The sequence below is a fragment of the Protopterus annectens genome, chromosome 7.part0, assembly GCF_019279795.1.
Source record: "Protopterus annectens isolate FY-2018-M chromosome 7.part0, PAN1.0, whole genome shotgun sequence".
Classification (NCBI taxonomy): domain Eukaryota; kingdom Metazoa; phylum Chordata; order Ceratodontiformes; family Protopteridae; genus Protopterus; species Protopterus annectens.
The window spans coordinates 793,955,354-793,969,847 of record NC_056739.1 but is presented as its reverse complement, the minus strand read 5'-3'; the positions used below and the strand labels follow the sequence as shown (position 1 = coordinate 793,969,847).

General features: G+C 41.7%; 1 protein-coding gene across 1 annotated transcript in view; it reads right to left on the bottom strand.

The window, feature by feature from the left end:
- Positions 1–14,494, bottom strand: part of DNAH2 (dynein axonemal heavy chain 2) — a 6,636,854-nt gene that overhangs the window by 3,159,550 nt on the left and 3,462,810 nt on the right. The gene's annotated exons all lie outside the window — the stretch shown is intronic.

The following is a 14,494-nucleotide window of genomic DNA, read 5'->3' as shown; positions in this document are numbered from 1 at the left end:
AGAAAAATAAGTTATGTAGTTACCATAACGTTCCATCTGAGTTGTTGTTCTTCATTTGTCTTCAACCTGTGGGTTCATGGATCTGACTCAGATCCAACTCAACCGCATATCCTGCATCTGATCCGAGCTCTAAGCTCCTCCCCTACCTATAATGCCCCTGTCTCCTTCCTCCCTTCAGATGGAGTTTGCTGCCCAATCTAGTATTCACACCCAACCCAACACACCTTGTCCCACACCAGAAAGTCCAAGATCAAGGAGGAGGATAAAAGGCACCCTGATGGTGACCACCTCCTGTAGTCATGAGACCACACCACAGTTTACACAAGGCAGGGAGAAGGAGGGAGGGACGATTAAAGACAAATGAAGAACAACAACTCAGATGGAACGTTATGGTGAGTACATAACTTCTTTATATGAAGTTGTTTTCATTTAGTCTTCACCCTGTGGGACAGACTCCACAGCTACTAAACTCCTGGGAAGCCCTCATGGAAGGATATTCTGGAGCACGGTGGAGGCAAAGGATGCCTTGTTCCTGGATATGATGTTCAACTTATAATGTGAGATGAAACTTAAAACAATAAAACCACCGGAACCAGCAAGCACAATACATATATTTATTCAAAATGCAACTTCACAGTTTCACTAAAAATAACTTCCTAAGGCATAAAATCAAGATATTCACTACTTCATAATATGCAATACTATAAAATCACATGATCACTAAACCATTTGTTGAAGACGTTGTAACTGAGGTTTTATTCACTTAAACCTGGTGGAATGTGTGCTCTTAACCTCAATATCCATTTATATTCTTCTAGCTCTGTCTGCTGAATCAAATCACCTCCATGCAGGGAGAGATCCATTTTAGATAAAATCATAAATTTAAAATAATGTGAAGTACCAGCTTGCTGTATATCCTTATATAGAGCATTTGTCTCAACCTTCTTTTTTATTTCAGATAAATGAAAACTAATGAGTTTCCTATTCGTCTTTCCAACATAATAAGCCTTACATTGCTAACATACAGACAAATAGGTTCATAAGTGTGTACTAGGCTAATGGCCCTGGAGCCTTTACAAGGACAGCCAAAAATATTGCCCAGTAACTGTGCCACCTGATGTTAGTTCACAGTGCCCCTATCCAGTAGGGCAACTGGAGTGATCCCTGGTGTGAACTTTCTGTTTCCCATCCACTCATTAAGATTTCTCCTGAAGAGGGTCAAAGACGTGTTCTGCTTGACGTGAATGGGAAGCTTATTCCAGAGTATGGGCAGTCTTTAGGAGAGGAACCTGTCCCTCCAGCATGTTCTGTTAATTGTGGTAATGAGGTTGTGATCTCTGGAAATTGTAGTGCAGGGAGATTGGAGTTTCTTTAGATGTAGCATTTCAAGTAGGGCTGGGTCGGACATAGCTTTGTAAGTCAAGCAGAGATCACCTCTAAGTAGACAATAAGAGACTGAGAACAGCTGAAGTTTCTTGATTCTGTCTGTGTAGGACATGTGTTTAAGGCCTAGGATCCTTTTTTGTGAGGTATTTTTGTGGCCTCTCCAGATGTTGTAAGTGTATGGTCAGGTACATGCCAAACAGGGAATTATAACTGATGATTGGTCTAATGAGAGATGAGTAGAGAGGGATGATGACCATTTTCTTCCTGGATGCGAAACCTTTGGTTATAAGATGTGCCATGCAGAAGGATTTTCTGACCATAGTGGCAATGTGGTGGTTGAAGGTGAGGTGCCTGTCGACCTGGATGCCCAGACCTCTTATGGCCCCTTTAGTGTTCAGTGGGCTCCCATCAATGTGGTAATTTGTGGGAACTGAGTTGTTTCCAAAGGGGAAATGGACTAGATTTTTTGTGTTACAATTCCCATAGACATTAGTATAAAATAATTTATTCATAATAGGATGCATAAAAGTTCTGCCTACTAAAATATCTGAACAATGTACACATTTGTTGCAGTAAGAAGTGCCTTTTTTATCTGCATTAAAACACATATTATATTTAGGTTGCTTTCTATAACATAACTTTTGTTTTAAGTTATCACTTTTTTATAACCAAAATTAGGTCTTGCTCCTACTTTGTCCCCAAGTTCCACAGTTGTAGTTATAATGGACCAATGTTTCCTTATAATCTGCTTAACCATCTCTGTATTCTGATTATAAGTGAGTACACAATGAGTGAGATTCTTATTCCTACTCTGAGATGGAACTCTATTAGGTGTATAACTGGAATAGGTAGATCTAACATCAGTACTTCTCCTATGAATAACCTGTTCCTTAATGTACGAGTTTTTATCATAACTATAGCCCCATAAGAGAAATCCATAACAGTATTACTCATCTGTGTTGCCATCTGTATATTGTCTGTGTGTGTAGCTATACGTTTCATCTGATTTTCCATTATGCTGTTAAAGGTAAATGGAACGTGCATGATTGTACGATGCAGATAGGTATTTCTTTTTACTGATTTCCTATGTAGACGTGTCCCTATCTTTCCATCTTCCATTTTAAAAAGAGTAATAGCAAGAAAATCTATACACTGAAAAGAACACTCTTTCTTAAATCAGAAAAAGCTGGTACAGGTGTTAATGTGTTCATAAAACAAATCAAATTCATGTATGGATCCATTCCAGATAAGGAGAAGGTCATCTACAAACCTACAATAATAACTAATATGGGACATATATTTGTTATGAATATAAGACAACATGTATTGGGTCTCCCACATAAACATCACCACATTTGCATAAGTATTGCAATCAGTGTGCCCATTGCAACACCTGTTGCCTGTCGATATAAAATAGTTTGAAACAAGAAGACATTATTATCCAAAACAATATGTAACAGATGACATACATTTTCAATCTTCTTAGAGTCAAGGCCAGAAAATGCAACTAAAAAGTTCTTAAAATAGGTAATATCTATGTTATTTGGTATACAAGCGAATAATGAATCCACATCCACTTTCACAGAGTGTAAGGGAGCGACGTCAACATCCTTTCCCCATATGTATAAATCTCTTAAGAAATTCATATGAATCTTTAATAATAATATAAGCTTGTTTTAAAATCAGAATCAACGTATTTAGAGATCGGTTCTGTAGTCCAACCCTTTCAGAAACTATAGGTCTTAAAGTTGGTGTAGTACTATTCTTATGTAACTTGGGAATACCATAAACTATTGGTGTAATAGGAGCATTAACAACAAAATAGTTGTATAAGGTGAAATCAATATCTCCTCATGTGTACATACTATGTATTATATCACTTATGTGTCTAATAATAATAATATTTTTATCTTTGTTGTTAAATTTTCTATAATCGCTTGTATTAAGCATCTCATATATAGCAAAAAATGTAATCTGTGTCTAAAATGACCACTCCTCCCCCCTTGTCCACTGGCTTAATTACAATATCTTTATTCTTCATAAGAGAATTAAAAGCTGCATATTCATCTTTAGTTAAATTATGAAAAAGATCTCTTATGGCCTTGATTTTGATACAAGGAATAAATCTCCTGTTCAACTACCCTCTGACATGTTTGTATAGCTGAAATTGGGTTCGGAATGAACATACTTTTCCTTTTTAGTCCACAGAAATCAGTGGAAACACTTTCTCCAAACATAGCTTTGAAATGTAAATTTCTCGTAAAATATCTAAATTCAGACAATTCAGTCTTCACATCCACTGTACATGCTAGAATGAAAGACAGTCTTTTATTTAATACAGTCATTTTTCTTCTGATAAAACATACCTGGATAAGTTAAATATTATGTTTGGTTTAGAAGTGCTTGCAATGGCTAATGGAAGTTGTTCCTTTGTTGGTACGTGCCGAACCTGTCCGCTAGAATGTTGGACCTCCCCGGAATGTTTGTTGCCACCAGAAAATGGCCAATGGAGATTGCCCACTCCCATACTCTCATGGCTTCGTGACATAGGGGTCAAGATCTGGTTCCCCCTTGTTTGTAGATGTACCAGATGACTGACATATTGGCCGTCTGGATAGCGATCATTCCTGGGGGAAGATGGGCATGGAGAGCCTGCAATGCTGGAAGCACTGCCCTCATTCTCAAGACATTGATATGCAATCTGGTTTCATAGGAGGGTCACGTGCCTTGGACTGTCCTTCCCGAGCAATGCCCCCCTCCCCAACAGGGAGGAGTCCGTAGTCACCATGACCGTGGGGAAGGTGAAAGAAATGGATGACTCCGAACAAGGTCCGAGGAATGAATCCACTACAGAAGAAGAGTCCCTGCACACTCGAGAGATTCGAACAGGTTGAGTCAAAGAGAGATCTAACATGGACCATTGTACCGCAAGGGTCCACTGAAGAACCTGCATGTGAAAACGTGCCATAGGCAAGAGACTGACTGCGGCAGCCATGGACCCAAACACCCGTAATACTATTTCTGCTGTTGGTGACTGAGTCTGAAGAATGGAAAGAACATGTAGCTTCAGAGACTGTATCCTGTCTGGAGTAAGAAAAACTTTGGTTTGAATTGTGTCCGGCTGAGCCCCAATGACGTCTAATACTTGAACTGGGGCTAGAGACGACTTGTTGATCTTGATGGTAATGCCTAACCATTGGGCTAGGAGGAGAAAGGAATCCCTCGCTTGACAGAGTTGATGCCTGGAAGGGGTAGCAAGGAGCCAATCATCCAGGTAGGGGAAGACCTGTATGCCCTGGAGTCTCAGGTCAACTGCTACTACTGACATCACTTTGGTGAACACCCTGGGGGCTGTGGTGAGACCACAGGGAAGCTTTCTGAATTAGTAATGATCGGCTCCTAGCCATAAGCAGAGAAACCTCTGAGAATGCCTGTCCATCTTAATGTGATACGCATCCTGGAGATCAATCGAGCACATCCAATCATTCTCCTGCAGGAAGGCCAGGACAGATTGAAGGGTGACCATCCAGAACTTCGTCTTGACCACTGACAGGTTCAAGATGGAGAAATCCAGAATTGGTCTTAGGTCCCCCATCTTCTTTGGCACCAAAAAGAACTTGGAATAAATGTCTAATCCAGAGTGGTCTGGGGGATGGGTTGGATGACACGCTTTCTTAGCAGCTTTGCAATTTCCAGTGCTGCATCCTCCCTGTGCGCTGGTGGAACGTCCAGGAGGTGTCTGGGTGATGGAGGTGAATTGAGAAAGAGGAATGAATAGCCTCTGGATATAATTTGCAACACCCAATGATCTTTTGTAATGGACTCCCACATGACAGACAGCTCCCAATTGCCTCCAGATACTAGCTGCGTGGTTCTCTCCAAGAAAGGCTCTCAATGCCTGTGATTTCTCAGACCTTCTCTGCCTCTAGGGTGGCATCTATCAAATTCCCCTCTGCCCCTGGGGGAAGGCGAGTCCTTAGTGTCCTGAGGAAAACTCTGAGATTTTTGAAACTACATCATCTTGGTCCTACACTGATTCCCAGAGAAGTATCATCGAGGGTCCGAAAAGTGGATACCTACGGCAGAGTCTTCCCGTCCTTCTCATGCTGAACTAAGGTGTCATGTACCAGCTTCTGAAAAAGGGAGGAACCGTCATATGGGGCATTCGTAAAAGATGCCTTAAAGGGTTCCAAAAATACACAGAGCCAGGCGTGTTGCATGATGGCAATGCCAGTCCTGGCAGCTCTAGTGGCGCCCTCGGTTGCATGGGAGAGGAGACACATACAGGTGTTAGCAACTGATTTCAGGGTGGCTATACAAGTGTAAAACACCTTGTCCTCTGCCAACATGGACCTAGGGGTTGACTCAGCGATCTCCTTCACCAGGTCTCATTGTAGCAGAATCATAGGTGCAATGTAATTCAGCATCCGTATAGAGAAGGTCACTGAAGTGTACACCCGCTTCCCGAAATGGTCCGTTGTTCTTGACTCTCGGTCAGGAGGGTGGACCGTAGAGCTCTCCTGAGCAAGTTCCTTTATACTGGCAGCTGCCACCACCATGCCATCAACCGGGGTTTCCTTATTCCAATGGGACCTGTCTAAAGGGGGGCTCAAAGCTTTGTCCAAGCTTTTGGGAATGGACTCCCCCTTGTCTGGTTCCTTCCACGCCCGAGATGTAAAAAGATCCACTAAATGATCCACTGGAAGGGACACCCAGGAAGTAGAGGGTCCTGCGCCAAATGCCTCCAGGAACACTGATTGGTCTGAGGTAGGTTTCTGGGCAGACCACCCCCCACACTGGCAAAGTAGTTCCATGATGTCTCCAAAGGAGACATCCTTGGTGGGGGTGACCGGGGAGAACCTTCCCCTTCCTCCAAATCTGTGTCTTTGGTGAAGGACTCTGGTGGGGAGTCTAAGTGCCTCCTTTTGCACTTACGTTTGCTAGAGGCCTTCTCAGCGGGGGGTCACTGGGGAGGACTTGCCACCGTCTTGCTGTCCCCAAGAGGGAGCACTCTGGGGCAAAGAGGCCACAGCCTTTCCCTGAGATGGCAGAATAGCCGGATCCACACCTGAAACAGGAGGAGCCAGGGCAGAATCCGAAGACAAGATTGTTATGGGTCTCGAAGGAATCAAGAGTATCCTCTCCACCATGTCAAAAGCTGAAGGGGAATGGAGCTCCTGAGAAAGGACAATAGGCTGAGCCATAACCCTCTGACCCAATGGGGGAGTCAGAGCTGAGCCTCCAGGTGCCAAGAGACCAAGGGAAAGACTCTGCTCCGACAAACTTGGAGCAGACACCACCCCCTCGGATCTGACGCTGAGGCTACAGCTCAAAGAACTAGTCGGATCTGACCTGCTCAAGGCCATGGCCGGCGTCAAGGTACAAGGTACCATCGGATCTAGCCCCTCGATGTCGAGGGTCCTCGGATCCAAAGGCTCTGAAACCGGAGGTCAGATAGCAGAAGGAGTAATAGGTATGAAAATCGACTGCATACTCCCCACTCTGGAGGGAGAGGGGGCAGGCAAGACTCCCATCTGTATCTAGGTGTGGATGAACTTCTGCATCATCCTATCCATCTCCACTTTGCTAAGACTACGGGTGGAGCAGGAAGAAGAGGCCACTGACATCAGCCTAGAGGGGCGGTTTGGGGAGGCTTGAGATGGCGACCAAGTCCTAACCTCCTCCAGCTCTGGAGAGAGCTGAGGGGAACAGAGCCGGGGAGACTCTGGCCTCGGAGCCGACCTAACTTTGGCTGGGGGGCCAGCCATGGCAGAGCAATCTGGGGACCACTTCTTGGGCCTATCCCTTGACTTGGCTGATTTGTCTCCATCCCTGGGCCTAATAGCAGGAGTTTGAGTCCCAGAGGCCGGGGCGGAGACAGAATGAGTGTGGATGGAAGAGTCCTGAGTCCCAGAGGAAGAAGAGGACAGTAGACCCTTGAGGATTTTGTTCCTCCTGTCCATCAGTGCCCGGGGATTAAACATGGCACAGATGGAACAGGAGGTCTGCAAGTGGGCTGCCCCAAGGCAAACAATGCACAGAGTGTGGACATCTTCTGAAGAGAGTTTGTGGCCACACTCTGCACATTTTTTGAAGCCTGGTTTGGGGGTATCAGACATTCTCCCAACCTACGGCCCAGCACACACTCAATCACACACAGAGACCACACATGCAACAGCAAGGTTAGAGAGGGTTTTTTTTTTTTTTTTTTTAAACTGACGCAGAAGTGCGAGGGGAGTTAGAAAAGCAGAAAGGAGAAGGAAGGAAACTAAAGGTTAAATATTAACCAATAATTAACAGCAGAGAGCACACATCACGATGCAGACATGAAGAGTGGCAAATGAGATCTGAAGGGAGGAAGGAGGCAGAGGCATTATGGGTTGGGGAGGAGCTAAGAGCACGGATCAGATGCTGGATATGCGGCCAAGAAGGATCATGGGAACCCACAGGTTGAAGACCAAATGAAGATGAAAACTTCAGATCTGTGGTTATCCAAGGAAAGTGCAGAAAGGCATACAGAAATACCCTTGTCTACAGGAATGAAAAGGTATCTGTCTTCCAGGCTTTTGTGCAAGAAGCCCTGAAGCAAAACTTCTTTAACCATTTGTTGTGAATGGAGATGCATCTAACCCAGGATTTCCCCACAGTTAGATTAATTCCTGGAAAACCCTGGATGCAACTTCCATTCATGAGGATCTGTCCTGACCCTACTCAGTTTGACTGCTACAAAATTATACTAAGACATTATGTGGGTAGCCTGTGGGGATAGATTGTATTGAGTTGTTAGCTCCCAGACTGCTATAGCTAGTCTGCAAAAGGGGTTTGATCTAATGCCCCCTTAATTACGTACCGCATCACTGTGCTGTTGCATGTGTTACTAGATGAGGGGCTGGAAATCAAAGATGGTTTAGAAATCTGATGACAACGTGTTTTAATTTGTCCTCATCATTTCACAGATGCTGGACTTCCATCCCTTTGAATACAGTTCTCTAAGCAAAATCCGAGGCATCCGTGGTTACAGATAAGAGTTGGATCGGGATGAGGTAAAAGGGAAACCTAGGTTGCAAGAAAACTGATTCACCCACCTGAAGATCTCCCTTTTGACAACCCCAGCACTAGGATCTGAAATGATACAGGGTGCTGCTGTTGGGTCCAAAATTATTTGAAGAACTACTGGATTTTTCTCAAGTGAAGTCTGACCAAATTGGTCTGATGAAGGAGATGATTTTTCTGAGTTATGATACAGAACCGGAATTGCCTAGACATGGTAAGGCCCTGTTGTATCTAATAATGGTGGCTGCCACAAAAGCAATTACTAGAAAATGGAAATCAAAATCTAAAACAACTACAATGAAAGTAGTGAACATATTAACAGAGATAAACAACTGGAATTGAGATATTTGGAAAACGGTAGGAGCAAACTACATAGAAAAATAATGGGAATTGTGAGAACAATACATACAAGGGAGGAATGAAGTCTAAAAAGTGGCAGGACTTAAATGAGCTATGTAATGTTTGAGTGAGAAAGATTGGGTAGATAAGTGATATATAATGTTTACAACAGGGAGTGTGTGTAAGTATAGTTTGTGATGTAAAATTCTTGCAACTAGGATTGTGTCAGTGTGCTCTGTTTTCATTTATAAAAATGTATGACTGCCTATGCAGTAAGTGATGGTTTAATAAAGATGTTTCTTGTTTAAAAAACAAAAAAGGCAGGAATTGAATCATTTATGTAATATTGCTCAAGTAATGTATGTAATGTATATATGTAAAGTATACATGTATATATGTAAAGTATGTTTGTCATGTTAATATATTTTGATTACTTTTATATGAATGTAAATTTGTCTATATCACAAGTGATAATTAAATAAAGGTGTCTGTGGAAAAAAGTGAAGTCTGACCAGAAGGAATCACAAGAAATATAGAAGCCACAAACCCTAGAATCCTGAGATACTTCCTGGAAGAGGTCGTAGACTGGTTGGGAAATGTCAGAAACTGCTCTTAGTAAAGTTTCACGTTGTACTGAGGAAGAAAAATCAAGGATGTTTCTAGCAGACATCACAGAAACACTATCCTGCAAGATGGAATGACAGAATTTGTACAGGTTCACTTGAAATTCCAGACTGAGGAAAGATATTCCTAACACATTATGAAACAGTAAGCAGAATAAACAGTTGTCAAAATATGGAAAAATGTGAATGCCCTATAATCTGCACTGGGCTATCTTGGAGGCACTGATGACCCAGACAGTAAAGCATAAAACTGAAAATGTAAACTGGACAAAGAAATCTTAAATTTTTAATCCATTATAACAAGAAACAGGGCAGTTTTATCTGATGGCTGTGGAGGAATCCCTTAGAAAGAAGGAAGGGAATCCCCCTGCCAGCTTTATCTTTTTTCAATGATTCTCAGAATCCAAATGTCTGATGTCATCTGGTGCTGCAGAGAGAAATGAAGGCCTAGACTATGGGAAACATTACTGGGTTGCCAGGGTGGGAAGGGTGAAAAAACAAGAAAGTAAATATAGTCAATCTGCTTCTTTTAGACTGCCCTTGGTCTTGGAAAGACGTCTCTTCTTTTTAAAACCTCCCTGCCATTGTCTTATGAAAGTTTGTTTTCCTGTGCTTTTCTGGGATTGCTACTTCTGTTGCCTATAAAAGGAAACCTGAACCAGAATGAAAGCTTCTATTATATTTAGATTGGGGGGAGTTTGACAAATCTGCGTAACCCTCTAAATTACCTTTCCCCTTTCAGAAAATCTTTTAAGAACCTCAACAGAGAAAGATTAAATAATACCTCATTATCCAGAGCAGCCTTCATGTGCTCATCTTTCATATCTTCTGACAAATTCTGAGAAATGAGCCAGGCAAATCTTATCACTGACCCAAGAGCAGCTGTTTGAGAAACAGCACCAGCAAGCAATGACATAAGAACATTTTAGAGAATGCTTAGTTAAGATAAATATGAAAATAAGGAATTTTGACTAAAAAAGCAGGTGAACAATTAACTTTTTCATATTTCCAAACAAAGTTAACAAAACCTTGAGACATCTGAGCACGATTCACTAATTTGAAGGCCAAGGTGAATGAAGTATATACTTTCTTTCCAAACCAAACCAAAGTTGTCCCATCTTTGTTAAGTAATTGGATCAAGATGGTATGAAAACAGAAATCACTGGAGGTTTAATACATTTGTGATTCTGGGGAACTTTATAACATTTTATGAGATTTTCTGGGGCTGGTGGCTGACTATCAAGCAAACTGCTTGCTGCAAAGAAGACATCCTCGAAGGCTAGCAACAAGTGGAATAGCTACAGGTTGTGGGAAATGCACCTGTAGTACATTCTATTATCACTGCTGGGCTGTTATTTGAGTTCCCACTAATATAACTCCTTCATTTGGGTAATAGTGTCAGAAAAAGACAATTCTTCAAGAGGGGAATCTGAAGAAAAACGTTCCTCAGACTCAGTCTCTCCACTGGAGTACAGACTATAGAATTATAATCTATGTGCAAGTCTTGTACCTCAGACTGTAAATCAGAATCGGAGAGAAAAGGTAACATTTTTCTTTTTAAATGGAGAAAAGACCAGGACTATAATGACTTAAAGGCTTAAAATAAGTCTTTGATAAAATTTAACTAAGCCTCTTTGTCTGCCTTAGCTGAAGGGGACACAAATGAATAAAAATGTTTATAATTTTATGCTTCCTTTTCGTTGGGATTTAATCTGAAAAAGAGCACCCAAAAGTACAATCTTTTCAATGGCAAACAAACTCAGCTGCATGGTCCTTTAAAGAAAAATCTGCTCCCCCTGTGATGCCAGCAAAAGTGGTTCTCCCTTGTCAATAGCATACAGCCTATCAGCTATGGAAGGATATGCTTGCCTCTCAGTCCTTAGTGGCTTCTACAGAAGCAGCAACAGAGGGACAGAGAGAAACTATGAGTGGTCTGGGAAACCCAATATGACCACAGCAGAAATACTAATTAAAGGCTGAGATAAACAGGAAGACAGAATCAAGACAAAAGCCTACCTAACAACTTTTTTTTTTCTTGCAGATTGGGGACGGAACATTCAAAAAGATGGGTCCCAGGTCCATCACTCTGCAGGAAAAAGTGAGAAGCAGTTAGCAGAGCCTTATTGTCACTCTCCTCTTCCAGAATAAAAGATAAAACTTGAGGTAATTATGACAGAGATCCGTCAACTACCCTAAACCTTCTTCCAAGCCCCAGGCAAAAATCCTGACAGCAATATATCCTTTTCTCAAAGAAAATGAAAGGTATTCACCAACAGGGTGCTTATCTGCACAACTTTACAAAGTACTAGATGAAAGCTGAAGCCACAAAGCTGCAACACAGTAGATACTTCAATGGCAAGAAAGTTCTAAGATTTTGACACCCTAGCCGCTGTCTTAATACTGCTTTCCTTGAACTCTACAATGGTTAGGGCATGTGGAAGGTGCTCTAAAGCTCTGGAAGCTGGATGGTCATCTAATCCTTGGTAGGACACTTCCCATGTATCTTAGGCTACTGCAACAATGATCTAATAATGAACATCAATGGTTCTGTTATTTATACTTCTACTGATATGGAGATGTTCTCACTTAAAGGTAAACTGTACATCACAAGGATCATTGCTCAGGGAATCATTATATGATTGGGAGAGTACCAAACACTTCCCCTCTCAATAAATATATGGGCTAAATTATGCAGTGCAAGAAAACCAAAGCAAATTTGGCTCTTCCTCAAGGTTTGCCATCCAACTTGCATTTAGTAAATGAATATCCGAGGAGCCACCTCACAATCACTTTTAGCAAATGCGTTTCTGAAGAAATGTGCGGCAGCAACTGGTGTTCTGGTAGAGAAGGCACCCTAACCTTCTCAGACAGACTTTTGCTGTATTTATCACAACAAAAAGTAAATGCAATTAGCAAACAACTTTTATAAAATTAATTTCATTAACCCTAATTCTATTTTATAAAGGGAACAAACCACTTCTCAGATTGTCTAACTGCTTTGGTTATGTTAACAGTGCCCTGTGAATTTTCACGTAATACTAAATTCTTCCTTATTCTGTGGACAAAAGAATACAAAAATGGTATATAATGGTTTATAAACTTAGTTCGGGAACACATTAGACAAAAAAGAGAGATTTGAAAACACTCTTTCCTTGTGGAATATGTATAAGGCTCTTTATATATCAAATAATTAATTTCAGAAGTAATTTAAAATGACTGCAATTAAGTAAAGCTTACTGGCCTTTCTAAAAAGGTCATCAAATTCAGGTTTTTGTCCTGCCACTGTTGTATTTGAACGGTCTATGGACATCCAGGGTATAAAAAATTAGTTCTCCCCTATTTTTTGGTTCTAGATAAAAAACAGGTAGAAGTATAGCCTGATTCAAGGTAAACTCTGAAACCATTTTAGGCATAAGTGAAGGATAATAGCCTATCCTTGTGAAAGATTAAGGATGAATCACCATAAGAACTTGTAACTCAGATACTCTTCTTACATAAAGTCACAAAAATAAGGAACAATGTTTTCCAAGATTAAGAGCTTCAAACTTGTGATCATGTTCATAAAGAAAAAAAGTGTAAATTTCTTCAGTACAAATGTAAGATCTCAATAATGAGCTACCTGTTTTTAGTCTGGAATTATGTAAAATCCCTTTCAAAAACTGTTTCACTTGAAGCAGGGCAGATGGGGGTGGGTGTCCATGAGCAGGTAAGCAAAGATGGCCGAGGTTTTACCTTGATAGAGGAATAAGAAAGCCCAGCGGATAATAACTCACACAAATTCTGTAGAACCAAAGGCATCTGGGCCTGAAAAGGGTCCTGATTCTTACTTTGGAACCAACTAGAAAATATTTTCCACTTAGCAAAAAAAAGAAGTTATGTACTTACCATAACGTTCCATGTGATGTGCTCATCTCGCCTTTGTTCTTACACACGGGTTTGGAGCCGATCATCGGCTCCGAGTCGGCCGCATTGCAAAGCTCTGCATCTTAGAGAAGCTCGTGACCAGACTATATCCCACAATCCTCCCTGCTATTCCTCAGATCTAGTTTGCGAGAAACCAGACCTCTAACCCTCACCTCGGTGCAAGACATACACATTCACACGGATATCCATGAATATCCTCTGACTATAATAAGTAATTCTTATGGGCGGTGCACCATATCCTAATGAGGACACAGGCCAAAGAACCCTAGAAGAAGCAAGAAAAATCCCGATCAGACTCTAGTCTTACCTGTTCTTCCATAACATGTGAAAAAGGGGGGGGGGGGAGGGAGAGAATGTAAGAACAAAGGCGAGATGAACACATCACATGGAATGTTATGGTAAGTACATAACTTCTTTATGTGAAAGTGTTCAATCTCGCCGTTTGTTCTTACACACGGGTAGCGTCCCTAGCTCCGTCACCCTGGGTGACTCATGGAAGAACATTCCTGAGCACAGTGGAACCGAAGGATGTCCTGTCCTTGTAGGTCCTGTCAACCTCATAATGAGTGATAAATGTATGAGGCTTAGCCCAGGTAGCTGCTGCACAAATCATGTCCAAAGGTAAGCGAGCTGCATGAGCCAAGGAAGTGGACACGGACCTGGTAGAATGAGCCTTAGGCTTGAAAGGTAATGACTGATTTTTACTAGAGTACACAAATGCTATACAATCGGAAAGCCATTTAGATAAGGTACGTTTCGTGACTGCCATACCCTTTTTGTTGTCTGCAAATGAGACAAACAGCTGATCTGACTTTCTGTGATCTTTAGTCCTGTCCAGGTAAAATCTTAGCTACCTATGAACATCCAACTTGTGCAGCATATACTCCAGTCTGTTTGTATGATTCTTGAAAAACATGGGGAGCTCTATGGATTGGTTGATATTTAGGCAGAACATACCTTGGGGAGGAATGACGGGTTTGTGCGCAAAGAGACTCTATCTGGGTGAAAGATCAAGTACAGTGGTCTGACTGACAATGCTTGTAGCTCTGATACTCTTCGAGCTGAAGTGACTGCCATGAGAAACAGTGTCTTCCACGATAAGAACTTTAGTAGGCAGGATGAAGCCGGTTCGAAGGGAGGTAACATCAGTTGTGACAATAGCAGGTTCA